The sequence below is a fragment of the Talpa occidentalis genome, unplaced genomic scaffold, assembly GCF_014898055.3.
Source record: "Talpa occidentalis isolate TD23 unplaced genomic scaffold, MPIMG_talOcc4v2.1, whole genome shotgun sequence".
Lineage (NCBI taxonomy): Eukaryota > Metazoa > Chordata > Mammalia > Eulipotyphla > Talpidae > Talpa > Talpa occidentalis.
The window spans coordinates 44,541,345-44,555,912 of NW_026555331.1; the positions used below are offsets into that span (position 1 = coordinate 44,541,345).

The window sequence follows — 14,568 nt, forward strand, 5'->3', positions numbered from 1 at the left end:
TGGAGTCACAGGGATCAAGTCAACGGCATGTGTGAGGTCTGAAGTGGGCATTATAGGACTGATATTTAAAGGACAACAATGAAAGAACCTGAATTTAAAAAAAAATAGCAAAACATAAAGGCAAGAAGGCACAAAGAATAATGAAGCAACGAAGAGCAAGCCAGCTTACGCAAAGCAGAAGATTGGGGTGGGGTCTAGTGAAAATTCAAGTAGGTTGTTATCACTCCTGTATACCCAAGCAAGCCTCTTTTAATCAAGAAATCCAATCATGTATTTTCATAAAAAATCTAACTATTAATATGGACAAAGCAAACTACTATAAGATTGCCTATAATTGGTTTCAAAATGAAGAGTCTGCTATTTTCGAGGGGGAAAAATCCTTTAGAATGTGCTGTAGTTGACTGGGTACTAAACATTCCTTGAATATGTGATTTGGACAGAGTGTGTCTAAGGAATATAAATAATATTTTCAAATGCTATTACTATCTCTACCAACAAAAATAATGTTTCTTGAGCTCAGCTGTCCCCTTGTATATATAAACAAAAGAGCCTCTACACTTTCTTTTCTAGCCAAGAGAAATTAGGCTCCCATGGCTTCAGACAGCTGTCATGCATTTCCCCGACTGCCGCCACATGAGTGTTCAGCTCTGAAGATCATTACCAACACCAACATCTGGCTTTGCTTGCTTTCTTTCAAACGGAGCTTAATTTCCTCTAAATATCCAGAAACAGGAAATACCATGTGCATTTCAGTGGAATTTGGGATTAAATATTTCTAAAACCAACTGCTCTTTTTACAAGACTCCTTGGAGTGAAGGTTCATTTTATAGTTTTTGCCCCTGGGAATTCTCTTTGAATGGCTGTGAAATCTCCAAGGTCCCTTGCTTTTCCATCAGGCTACATGCATGTGCTTTTATCCACCCCATAAGAACATGTTGCGAATCCACCGAGATTTTGACCATCAACCACTCAAATACCAGGAGTTTTTGTTGCCGGTTCAGAACTGTAGGTTTGACCATGGCTAAGTTTGTGGGAACTTTGTGGAGCCTTCACTCTCCCTAGCTCTCTCAAGTATTGACCATCATCTCTCACTGGAAGGTGTTTTCTTCTATGGAAGTAGGAAAGGGAAAAAGAGAAGTATGCAGGAAATGGATGCATCTTTATGGGAAACTAGAAAGAGGTAAATGGCTGACTCTTGTGGACAATAATAATATTACTATTATTCTCATTTTCCAGCTAAGGAAACTTAAGGCTGAGGAAGAAAGCCTTATAAACAAGGCATATTCTTCCACTTCAAGAAAGGCCTCTGGTTCTAAGAGAAAGTCATGGTGTGCTGAATTTCCTGTCCTTGTCATCTGTTGTCCCTCCATTTCAGGGAGGGTTCCAGACTGAGAGCAGAAAAGTCTATTTGCTGAAAAAAGTGTTGAGAAGGTAGGTATGGAGAAAGAAGATGTATAACAGGGCAAGAAGTGATAGAAATTATTTAGTTGTCAAAAGCCCTACACATTTCTGACTTTGGAAAATGCAACTAGCTTCCCTTGCAAGTGAAACTCTTGGTAACTTTATACAGCTTTCTTTCTCAATCCTGATTTTTTATTTGTTGACTGGTAAATGATTTATTATGAAGGAAACATACAGTTTTCTCTGATGCCTCCTTAAAACATTTACTCACAAGAATTTTATTATATGAAAGGGATAAAGGCAGAAAAATTAATATGTGAATCTAAAGAAGATTTGTCAACATCATGAGTATCCACATCAGTTTTATAGCCACAAATCTTAAGCAATGATGTCAGGATAGAAATTTAAGCAATGTGTAAGGTCAGGTTGACAAAGGATACAGAGAATGTCCATCCTTTAATCTATTATGTAAAGATATTTCCTTAAGCTACTCTGTTTCACTTTTGTAAGCACTCTCTCTCTCTCTCTCTCTCTCTCTCTCTGCCACCATAACTTCTTTCTCCCAGTAGAAAGATCTGCAGTGTCAAATTCTTAAATCCTGCCTTTTCCTGTGCAGTAGTGTGAAGCCACCAAGTAACATTTGTAGGCTTTGTTTTTATCTCCCCGAAAGCCTTTCCTATATGTTTCCCTTTTTCCCAGAGGATCCCTAAACTCACTGTTAAGTTTTCTGTTGGAAAAGAAAATTATTCCCTTAAAAAACTACAGCCAATCAAGGCTTATATTAAAATGATAAAATGGACATTAAGAGACATATAATTGCATAGTTTAACTCTAGGAGAGAGAGAAAAAAAATTAACAATAATACCAGCAGTTATTAGGAAACCACTATGTGCTTGAAGCTGTTACCCCTCTGTTCAATGATCAAAGACAGCTGCCATGTGACTTTAGTTAACACTTGGAAATGCTAGGAGCCAGAGGCAGACAATTTTGTTTTTTCACGCTGCACACATGACCTCTCCTCTGTGCACCGTCTCCTATTTTTTTTTTATTTTTTTAAAGATTTATTTATTTATTTATACAAGCACTGAGTACAGTCAGAAACGCAGGAGGGTGAGAGAATTCACCAGAGCCAGAGCAGAGAGCAGAACAGGCAGACTGACAAAGTACACTGCTGAGGGAGCAGCGGGTGGCAGGAGAGGTCTGCGCGCCATATGGGACCCTCAACCGGTGGCCAGGGATCGAACCGGCGCTGCAGAGGCTGAGGGCAGCTTTGCAACCCAGGGTTTAACCACTGCGCCATAGGGGAGGTCCACACCTTCTCTTATTAATGGGCACCTTGGTTGTGTGTGGGGTGCGGTGGGGAGAGGAATGTGGTTATAAGTAATTCCTAGAGATTAAAATTAGTCTATTATACAGTTGTTTAAAAAAACATTTTTCATTGGTTTTAAGGTATTTGTAATTTAAAGTTAATAATCGCTAAACCTCTGATCAATCCTTCCTATAAATTAAGTCAAAAGTGCAATGCTTAACACTTTAAGTAAAGGCAAACATTAAGCTGCAAGTCTATTTTCTGCTGCTATTTCTCTCCTTGTCACTTGGTCTTTCTTCCAGCTTTATCTCAGAGGCTTCTGATGTCCAGTCTTCACCAACTTCTGCTCCTCCATCACCGGAGGACATGGTGAGTCTTCCTCTTTGATCTTCTTAATTTCATCCACCCCACTACTTAACCCCACTTTCACTATTGGGTCAGAATCCTCACCCAGCTCTTTTTTCTTTCACACTTAGAGTACAATTAATACTATAGTAACATGTTTGGGGCTTAAAAAGCTTTTGGACCTCACCAGAAAACCCAGATTATTTATTATATTGACAGTTCTAAGTTTTAAACAAATTACTTAGGGCAAATGATTTAGAAGCAACATTTGAAATTCAGGAATTTCATAAGTTTCCTGTAGTAGGGCAAGGGGAATTAGATTTTGCAACAGTTTTTAAAGTTTGCCAGCGAAAAAAGACAGACAGCTAATCTCCCTAGCCCTACTCTCACCCCTACCCTCATATTCCCACCAGAGAGATTCAATTATGGTTCCAGTGAAGTTCCTAAGGAGCAGCATGTGTCAAATAAGGCAAATTTTGTAATACAGAAATGAAGCACCACTTGTGTTAATTTTTATGACAACCTTAGTTTCCCATAGTGAAATCTAGTTCTATGCGGCCACTTCTGTCTCATATCTGCTAGCCACCAGGGACTCCTCACAGTGCTCTTACCAGACAATAAGTATGAAGTAGGCAGAGGTTGGGGATTTTCATGTCAAAGATCCCATTGAGTAAAAGGGATGAAGAAATGTTAAATTAACAAATGTGGAGAATTTTGGGCCTCAAAATTCACAGCTCAGTGATAAGCCTGTGATTCTTTGCAGAAAGAGTTTAATAAAAATCCATTATAGGAACAGCTTCCCGAATGAACAGAGAATAGGTTCATGGAGTTGCTTGTATCTATATAATTGAAATCCTCACTATTAGGACTTTTAGCAGCATTGTAAGAGGAAATTCTCAGCCAACAGATTTTGCTGATCCATAAGGTATACAGAACTCAGAGAAAAAGAAAAAAAAAAAATGTAGTTTCTATTCCTGACAACACTAGCAGCTAGTAGGAAGCAAATTCTAGATGCAGATGTGTTAATATTAAACCAATATTATACAGTTCATGTGTTTAATGCCAATAATAGTGACTTAAAATATAGTGGCCGTGGGACATTCTAATTAACTTTTAATAAGATTAAATCCTTGATCTCTTAAAGTCAATATTCAAATGACTTAATATATTAAGCAGATAAATATTTTGATGAAAGTTTCTAACACCTAACAAAACAAACAGAATGACATCTGTGAATTCTTCTAAAAGTCCCAAAGTGACTATTTGTTACCCTTGTATTTTTATTTAAAATATTTTCTTATTAAAAACCGAACTAACCAAAATTCCACAAGCTACAATGTATTAGCCCTACTAATTATTTTCTCTCACAATTATTATTTCTCTCATAATTACACAGGAGAGTAACTTGAATGGAAGTAAAGATAAAGGTGGGTAGAAAATGACTAATTATCTAGCATTCAAAGATAAATCTCTGGATTAACATAGTGTGTGTGTATCACACTGCTTCTTCCAAAACTTTTCAGATTGGGAGTGTAAATCCATAGTATTTACCATTAGCACAATTATCTCTGATACTTCTGGTTCTATGTCAATAAGTGACTTTGAAATCCATTTGGGTTCTAATTTACTAATGGCAAATCTTGGTAAGAAAGATTTGGAAATTCAAAACAATGCTTAGCATGTTATTTGGTGAAAGGAGAGAAAGAAAAAGGACAGTGGCTTGAGACAAGTTTTCATCTGAATTTTGCCTAAATCTCTTCTTTGGGCCTGGATCAAATAAGGATGGTAATTACACCTGACACCAGAAAATGTGAGTATTGCCCTTTGAACCTCTCAGTGAAGCCTGCACTATACAACTGCAACGTCCTAGGACTAGGATATTCCAAGAACAATATTTTGCAATTCTAATTTATAGAGAAGGGAAACAGATGAAGACACAAACACATTTCTTCCCTACAAAAAATGAAAGTCAGTCTAACTCAAATTCAGACACTGCCATTAAAGAATGTAAATAGTAAAAACAGAAACCATTTTCTTTATAAGGTCTGATTTGTGATTATTTTCATTATAGAAGTCACATCCAACTCTCAGACCTGTACTTTTGTTCAAGTGTCACCATTTGTGTAAGCCAAGTAATGACCAGAACATCCTTTAATAATCTGTAAAATGGGCATAATCTCTTTTTTCATTCAATTTAGTAGACCATTGTGAGACTTCAAGAAGGCAATGTATGTGAAGTGCCATATATTCATTAGGTCTTAAACATAAGTTTTACCATATGCTGTGAAGCAGGAGGCGAAACAAGGTCCCTGAATCTTCTCCAACATGCCTTTCCAGGATCCAGATTGAAGTTCAAGGTTCCTTTGTGGACATTAAAATACAGAGATCCTAATTAAATGAAGTCAGGAGGTTAGAAAGAGCATGCCCAAGCAAGCTACAAGACCCAACACACCCTGCATCTCCCATGGGAGGTGATGCTGCTTCTCCTCAGGGAACATTGAGGTTGAGTTAACCTAGATTTGGAGAAGTGCAGGGGGTCTCACCATGAACACACTCCCCTATCCGCCTTCTTTTCTGCTGTTTTGTTTCTGAATATACCTATTTTTTTAAATTTAATAACTGGCTATTTATTTGAGGTTTCTATTTACTTTTCCTTCTGTAATGCACTAACAGGTCATCCAACATCCCATCAGCCTGTTCTCTCATTCTAATGAGTCTTCTTCCCTAGCTAACTTTAAGGTCCCTTAATAATACATGTAATGACTATTCAATGCAGTGTGTGTGTAATAATATGATTTATATATTTATTTCCTAAGTAGATTAATACATAATAATGCAGAAAGTTGAGAATAGTCAGATCCAGTTTTGCTTGCCTGAACTTGGAGTCAGATGTCCTGAGTTCTAAACCTGGCTTGGTTCTTCTCACTGCAAAAGTCTATTCCCATCTCCAGGTTGCTGATCTAAAATGCCGAGGTTTGTCCCAAACAATACCCATATCAGAATCATATGGTCTGCTTTTTAGGAATGGAATTCGGGAGTCCCACCTCTGTCCAGTTGCTGAACCACAACACTCTGGGTAGTGCCTGGTAATATTTTAAAAGCTCCTACAGTGATTCTCGGGCAAACCAGTGTTTTAGACACTATCTTCCAGATTCTAGACGACATATAAGAATGGCAAAGGGGCCAACGTCTGGACCTGCAGCTCTGACATTATCTGAGAACTTTTTGGCAATGAAGAATCTCCTCTTAGCTCCCAGACCTCCGACTCCGAATCTGTATTTTAACAACACCCCCTTGTGATTCTGGTACATGCCAACGATTTGGTAAATTCTGCTGTACTTAGGTTATCACCAGCGACGCTTTACAATCTGATATCTGGGCCCCACCCAGAGATTCTCAGCACTTACTCTGGATTCTGGGGTGCGGCCTGGGCAAAGGGCTCTTACAAGCCTCCCAAGCTATTTTAATGTACAGCCAAGGCAGAGAACCATTGTCCCCCAAATCACAACCCTTTACGGTGAAGCCACAATCTGAGTTAAACTGGCTTTTGTGGGCTTGCCCAGCGCCCTAAGGTCCACTTGGAGCAAACAGTATTTTTAAGGAACAATGGACTCTGGAGAGAAACAAGTTCAACCACACAGCTCTAGGTTCGCTAACCCCGAGGCGCGGGACTTCCTGTACCTTCCCTTCAGCAGCAGCAGCAGCAGCAGCAGCAGCAGCAGCAGCACCAGGGCGCAGAGCCCGAGCCAGTCTGGGGGGCCCCACCCGGCCCCGCCCCTCGTTGCCCCTCCCTCCCCCGTGACGTGCCGCAGCGGGCCGGGCTCATGCGCACTCGCGCCCCGCGCCCCGCGCTGCTGCTCCGCCTCGGCGCTTGTCATTCTCCGCGGCGCGGCGGCGAGTGCGGACTGCGGTACCTGCGCGCTCGCTCTCCCGCCGGCGCGCCGGCGATGTGCCGACCGCCTGGGAGCGGGCTAACGGCTCTGCCGGCGACGGCGCCTCGGCTTTGCTCTGGCCCGGCTCCTCGTTGAGCGACTCCCTCGGAGCCGGAGACGCGCACCCGGGCTCGGAGCGCGCACTCCGGGACCCGCGGCAGCTGCCGCGCTCGGGTTCGCGCAGCCGGGTGCAGTCTCGGTCGCCGCCGCCGCCGGGCGGTGCGCCCTGGCAAGTGCCAGGCGCGGAGCACGGCGGAGCCCAGGCGGCTGGTGCCAAGCGGCAGCGCCTCGCCCGGCACCCGCCGCGGCTGCCCGGGCAGTGCGGGGCCAGACTGGCTGCGCGCTGCGGAGCGCGGTCCCCGAAGAAGGCTCCCCGTCTCCCGTGCCCCAGTAAGTTGACTGTAGTTTCTGAAGTTGGAGGGAACCGTGGGAAGGGGAGGTTCGCTTTTATTATCTTCACCTTGCTGGAAGCTGGGGGTGGCACTTGTTGTTAGCAGGACTCCAGCTCCGGGGAGTTCAGGGTGCGAAGGAGCGGGCGCGCGGGCGGGGAGAGGCTGCAGCCCGGGGCGAGCCAGCTCTAGCCTCTGTCGCATGTGCCAGTTGGAAATGTGCATTGAGAGGACAGGTGCTCCCAGGGCATTTCGCTTACTGCTGATGCGCATTCTGAGCTCCCTGACTCTGAGTGTGGTCGTGGTGGGGTGTGTGAGTTTGGGGGTAGGGAGGCAGGGTGTTCTCTTCTTCTGTCCTCAGTCCTCACGGGAATGACTCCAGTGATATTCCTGGATGCAGCTTTTGGGGATGAGAGCTGAGCCATTACTACCCAGGTCTCCAAGCTTCCTGCGCATCCCGCTTTACTACTGTCCTAGGCAGAAGTTGCCAGCGTTTCCATAATTGGAGCCCAACCCTTTAAGGAAAAAAAAAAAAAAAAAACTTATATATCAACCTAGTGTGTTGTTGTAAAGCAAATAAAATGAGAACTCTGCACTGTGTACTCGATTTCATATCCTTTAAGAATGTGGATAAGTCTCAAAGAAATCAGATTAAGATGACACTTGGGTTTTGCCCTGACTGTCCTGCACCTCTTATGTAAGCCTCCCGGAGGGATAACTCTGTCTTTCTGCAGTGGCTGCAGCTGTGACTCTCCATTCCATTTGTTTAAGGTCCAGCTTGAACAGTAGTTAATGAAAATGCTGACATGATATAGCGGCCTGTAGTCTGAAACAGAGTGCACTCTTCAAATTGGAGTGTCTTCTAATAGGGAGCACGCGAGGAAAAACCCAGTGTATTTTTCAAGGCAGCTCCAGGAATTGGACACATAAATCATGTTTTAAAATAGCATGCATTGTGCAGAGAGCTTGCAGAAGCTCCCTTTTGAACACATCCTTTGTTTTAGAAAAAGTGAAAATTGTTCGTACCAGAAAATTGTTGAGTCTGAAAGTTAAGTGTACTGATGGGCTTAATTATCTTAATAAACAAACAGCATAATTTATAGGTAGCTGCCCTGCCCTACTTTGAAGGATAGAATTCTTTAACCTTTCTTTCTCATCTGTCCCCTAGAGATTCCTTTTAAGCAAGAGATTATTATCATCTTTGATCTCCAATAGTTGAGTTGATTAAATTTGTAAAAGGAACATTTTGAAATAACATATAGTTATAAGATACTGAAACTTAGAAATAAGGGGTTTCACAGATTATTTTGTATGGAAGTCAAAACCAAACAGATAATGCTGACTGCCCTAATATATATATAATACATTAATAAGTATATAATATATATACTTAAATATATTATAGTTACATATATTATACTTACATATATACACTTACATATATATATACTTACATATATTATATATATATATAGTTTTTTTAACTTGGACTTGTAATAAGCCACAACTTGTAATAATTGTTTCAGCCACAGTTGTTCAAATCCCCGAGGTAGGGATGTGTTTTAATGTAAGATTTATTTGGCTAATCTTTAGAAAGAGAAATGCATTTTCTTCATGGTATTCCAGCATATGGAACTAGTTATCGACACCTCATTAAAAATTCTCAGAAAATACACAAAATGTTACTTCAAAAGTTGAAAAGTTAGTCAAACACATTGAAGTTGGTAAGAGCATCCATTGCTTGTTTCTAGAAGAGATTCCATCAAAGCATGGAATCTCAAACAGGTTGACCCCCAAAATACTGTTGCGTGTTGGTTAGGACAGACTAGGTGGCCAGGCTGCCGCCTCTGTACTATCTGTTTGAATTGGGGCCTATTACCTTAAACTCTGTGCCTCACATTCTTCATTTGTAAAATGGGGACAATAGTAGCAATTACCTCATTGATTGTGGTGAGGATTAAATGAGTTCATAGATATTAAGCAGTTGAGTCAGTGTCTGGCTGATTAAACTAGGTGAAATTATCATTGTTATGAAAAGAAATACAGCTTTGGATACTAGGGACTTTGAATGGCAGCTGACAGAGGTGAGCAGAAGAGGTTCATGTGTATAGTAGGAGGGGGTAAGACGATTTATTGAACATCTCCTAGGAATGCAGATGTTTGACCAGCTGATGTTTGACTTACTGTCTTCCTCAATTTCTCACCGACTTGGTGGCTGCAGCTCCACTTTGGAGTTAAGGAAACTGACACTCGGAGATCAAATAGTAGAAAGCAGAGTTGGAATTGGAATTTTAACCCACATCTATTTCAAACACAGTTATTTTTGATCCTGTTGCCTCAACTTGCCGTTTTTTTCCATTTTGTTTTCTCCTTTAATCCTCATAATAACATTATGAAATAGGTGCATTATTATCTTCAATTTGCAGATGAGGAATTTTAAGTTAAACATTTAAGTATGGAGAGTACTTGATAACACTCATGCCATCCTTCACCATGACTGGGAGCTAGCCATTATTATCATAATTATTGTTAAATAACTTGTTTACGCTAGCTTGTGGCACAGGTGCCAGCAGGTGAATTGTGCCCTTCATGGGAAGTAGAGCATTCCGTTGCTTTTTACTTCCTCAGTCATATACTCAGAGTCCAGTTACAAACATTGCCATGATCTTATAGTTCACAGTGGAAGACAGGGCTCCCCCATTTGTTTCCTGCCTGCAGATGTAACTGCAGCCATCCACACACAGCCCAGCAAACCACCGAAAGCGGCAGTGATGAATCCTCAGTCTGCCACCATCCCTGAGTATGAATTCAGTCCCAGCCCACAACTCTCCTAGGGTTGGGGGCTGGCACATGCCCCACACTGTACTTTACTGTATATTCAGAAAGGGAAATAAGTTACACTTCTCCTTAAATACGCATACTTCCTCTAGCGCTCAGACCTCTCACAAGAAGCAGTTTCAGGGATCTTGGGTGAACTATACTTTGTTAAAAGTCACCAGAGCCTTTAAACTTCTCACCTCACTTCTAGATCTTGGGAATGATTGAGATGCCACCGATTTTTGTGTGTGACTTTCTTAGGTGATTGCCCAGACACTACATAGTGTTCTGGCCCTTGGTAAATATTTGCTCTGTCTTCTAGATATTAAAATCTAATTGTTGTATAAGGCACATAGGCAGCAGACTGCTCACAGACTGATTTAATATTTAAACCTCTTAGCTTGTTTATCCTACCATTGAAATTTATTTCAACAGAGGTTTCTGAGTTGGCTTTCTTTTTTGAAAAATCAAAATTCTCTGTACAGCATGGTACATGGACTGTGTTAGAGAGTATTATACTTTGTGAAATAAGACAGATGGAGAAAGATCAACACTACAATTTCACTCACATGGCATATAGAGAAACCAAACAAATAAATGGACTAAATAAAACAAAAATAAACCTTTAGACTCTAAGACTAAATTAAGTCATTATTTAATTTGGGGGAGGGGAGCAAAGAGAAGGGTGGTAAATCAGGTAAAAGGGGTCAATTGTATGGTGAATGATAGAATTGAACTTTTAAGGGTGAACTTACATACATGTTGATTTTTAATGATGAACACCTGAAATTACATAATATTATGATGCCATGTTATTTCAATAAAGATCCCACACACCTCTGGCCTATACTTTAGTTCTTCTATGCATATATAAATAAATAAAATAAATTTTTTTTAAAAAATTACTTTTTAAAAAATTGCTAAATGAGATCTTAAAAGTTCTCATAGCAAGAAAAAATTAGCAATTGTGTGGTGACAGTTAACTAGACTTCTTGTGGTGATTATTTTACAAAATAAACAAGTACCAATGTATTGTGCTGTGCACCTGACACTAATGTAATATATCAATTATATCTCAATAAAAAATATCAAATTAAAATTCTGGGAGTGAACTTTTCAGATTTCAGTGTGTCTGGGGACACAGTATCACAGATACAGTATAACCAAAACTTGCCATCCACTGAGTCCATGTCTCTAGAAAATGTCTTCTACTTCAATTTTAGCCCTCCTTTTCAGAGTACAGATATTCTGTTTTACTCAACATGTACTTCTGTTTCAAATGCTCCTCTGTTCTGGATTATAGTAAAAGTCTTCCCCAGTCACTATGGTGACTTGAGTTGGGTCCATAATATATTTTTAACTAATTCTTCAGATTTACATACAGTTTTATTTACTGTTATTTCATTTCATTTTATTTTCTCTATGTATTGGCTTCTTTGTAGTCACTTCCAAATTCCATGTAACTTGCCTCACCTCCCTGCTTTTTCTTGCTATCTACATGGACAAAAAATGCAAAGCTAATTTTAATGTGGATATAAGTGAAAGAAAGTCATCTACTCTTCCGGCAATATCTACTACTTTGAATTAAATTCACTTTGGATGTGGAGAGTTGATTATATTTCCACAGCTCTTGCCTCATGCATCTGTAAGATATGTGCTGGGAGGTTGTTCAGATTTCAGGTTGTACAAAGCCAACAGTCCACATGCAGCATGACAGAGCTAGTCCCTCAAGACTGGGAAATGCTGACTTCAAGGGCACAGATTGGGTTTAGGGGAAGATAGCTCTGAGCACTTCCCCCTTCTTTATTTTCTAGGCCTACACAATAAATTGTCTTTATTCACTAGGCCTACACAGAAAGTTTGGCCTGACCAGGAGCCGTTATTGAAAATATAGAACATTTGTATCCTTACTGGTTGTTTCTTCTGGATCAGTACTAGCATGGATAGCTAACACACTGACAGTGTGCCCTGCTGAGAATTTTATGTAAAGCATTTACTGTAATCTTCACCGTGACCTTATGTAGTAGTCACTTTATTATCCTTTTTGCAAAAGTGGTAACTGGGGTGGAGAAAGATCAGGGAACTTGTCCAGGTCCACACTTAGGAGTAGAGCCAAGAGTGGAACCCAGGGCTGTCTGATGAGGGCCTGACAGAGTTTCCACAGCATCCAATTGGGAGTCTTTCAATAGCTAAATGGTGTCCTATAGTGCACTCAAAAGAACCCTACACCATCTCACTTGGTCCCCACAATCATCCTGGCATAGAACAATGTGAGGGTGGGGAGGTGTCAGCCCACTTTCTTGCCCTTGATCAGCAGCTGGTGTTATCTCTGTATCTTTGTGAAGGAAGCTTAAGTTTAGTTGCAGTAAGCTCAAAAAGGAAAACCACATGTTAGCATTATAAAATAGGAAGCATAGTATTCAACTGATAATGGGTCACAGTGGAGCGTCAGACCAACTTTATCTGTGTTTGGGGTCATATACTTGCATCATCGTCATTAAAGAAAGGAGAAGTTTAGAGATCTGAGATTTTCTCAGGCAGGTTAAAAAATAATTTTAATGAAAAAAGTATCAATAGTAAGCATTACTACAAGAGTCATGTGTCATTCTCAGTGAGACTGTTTTGTTAAAGTACATGAATACATGTCTAACAAGCAAGGTTCAAGTGTATTGTCTCAGAATAAGAACATTGCATAAATCCTGTGTCTGCATTATTCTGTTCCAGTTCCAGTCCCTATGGAGAAAATAAAGACAGAGTTCAAAACCCTTCCCCTGACCCCCATCTCTTCTATCTTTTCTTGATTTTACACTGGAGCCAACATTTATTCACTAGGTTTTTTGTATCCCTTGCGTTTGAGTTATTATTTTTTGTTGTTGTTCTGATATTTTGACATATGATATTGCGATTTTATCTATTCCCCCGCCTCGATTTTCTAGGCCTAGACAATTTTCAAACCTGCGAATGATTGAAAGCTTATGAAGAATTCAAATTTCTAAATGTAGACTGTTGCAGAGGATAAGAAAATTTGGCCTGACCAGGGGCCTTTACTGAACATGTAGAATACTTGAAATTCTATAAAACTTAGGGAGTTGACAAGTTTTAAAAAAGAGGTTTTTTTAAAAAAATAAAATCTTATCAAGGTATTGTTATCAAGGCAACAAAGTCTTTTAATTGATCAGCAGCAACTTTGTACCATCCTCTCTAGTTTCATAGGGTCCAAACTCTACATGCTTTATCATGTATCTATTTGCAAGTGATCTGCTTCAGTTGATTTTTCTAAAAGTGCCAAAAGTGTGATATACTCTGCGTGACAATCATCTATCATTTTAGCCTTTAAGAACCTGACAGTGGCCTACATAGGCCTCTCTGTGATTTTATTCTATAGGGAATGAAAGCTCATCAGTTAAATCTTTGGTCTCACTGTATTTGTGACTCCATCATGATTATCATAGTTGTTTTTCCTCACTCCAGTCCTTTACCCCTAATCAGACTCACCCCTTCATTCTTCTATCACATCCATTGTGGTTGAACATCCTGAAGCCATTGGAAAAATTTTAATGTTAAGGTGAGCTTCATGCTCTTTAAGTCAGAAGCAATAAAAGCACACAACATAGTGTTTCTTTTTTAATTAAAAAAAAAAAAAGCCAGTCAGGGGCCTCCCTGGTGGCGCAAGGGGTTAAGCACCGCACTATGAAGCAATCCACAGCCTCTGCAGCACGAGTTTGATCCCCAGCCAGCCAGAGAGCAACCCACATGACACAGTGAACCTCTCCTGTCTCGCCCGCTGCTCCCCTCAGCAATGTATTTCAATCAGTCTGCCTGTTCTGTTCCCCACTTTGTCTCTGGTGGATCCTCTCACCCCCCCCAACCCCCGCATCTCTGGCCTGTGCCCCAGCTCTTGTATGCATAAATAAATGAATCTTTAAAAAAAAAATCCAGTCTGTAACATAGCTATACACAGGAGCATCACAATGTCTGCACGGATTACTTGGGAATTGCAACCAGAGTGGCCTTATTATTTTTTTTCCCTGACACTTTTTAAGGAGAGCTGTGAACCTTTAATTCACACATAATCAGTTACTAGCAGCTTGGCACGGTTTGAGTCAAAATTAGGTGAAGTAGTATTTATTCATGGGTACATTCGCCAGATATATATTGATATAATAGCAGGTACATTGTTGGATGATGAAACCGCACAACTACAAAGATTCCTCTCGCCCTGAAGAATCTCAGTCTCATGAGGAAAGAGACTCTGAGCAGCTGTGGTAACCAGTGCACAGAAATTGTTAGGCTCTGTCACCTGTACCTGACCCCAAAGGGATGACTTTCCCTTAGGAATTAGGGCTGGATCTGAGTTTGGAAGAAAGCATCTGTC

The 14,568-nt window shown here is 40.5% G+C and overlaps 1 protein-coding gene across 1 annotated transcript in view; it reads left to right on the plus strand.

The window, feature by feature from the left end:
- Positions 1 to 7,312: 7,312 nt before the first annotated feature.
- Positions 7,313 to 14,568, plus strand: part of PAG1 (phosphoprotein membrane anchor with glycosphingolipid microdomains 1) — a 130,458-nt gene continuing 123,202 nt past the window's right edge. The window contains exon 1 of the mRNA XM_037504902.2: positions 7,313 to 7,377. The gene's annotated coding sequence lies outside the window, so the exon portion shown is untranslated. The remainder of the gene's footprint in view (positions 7,378 to 14,568) is intronic.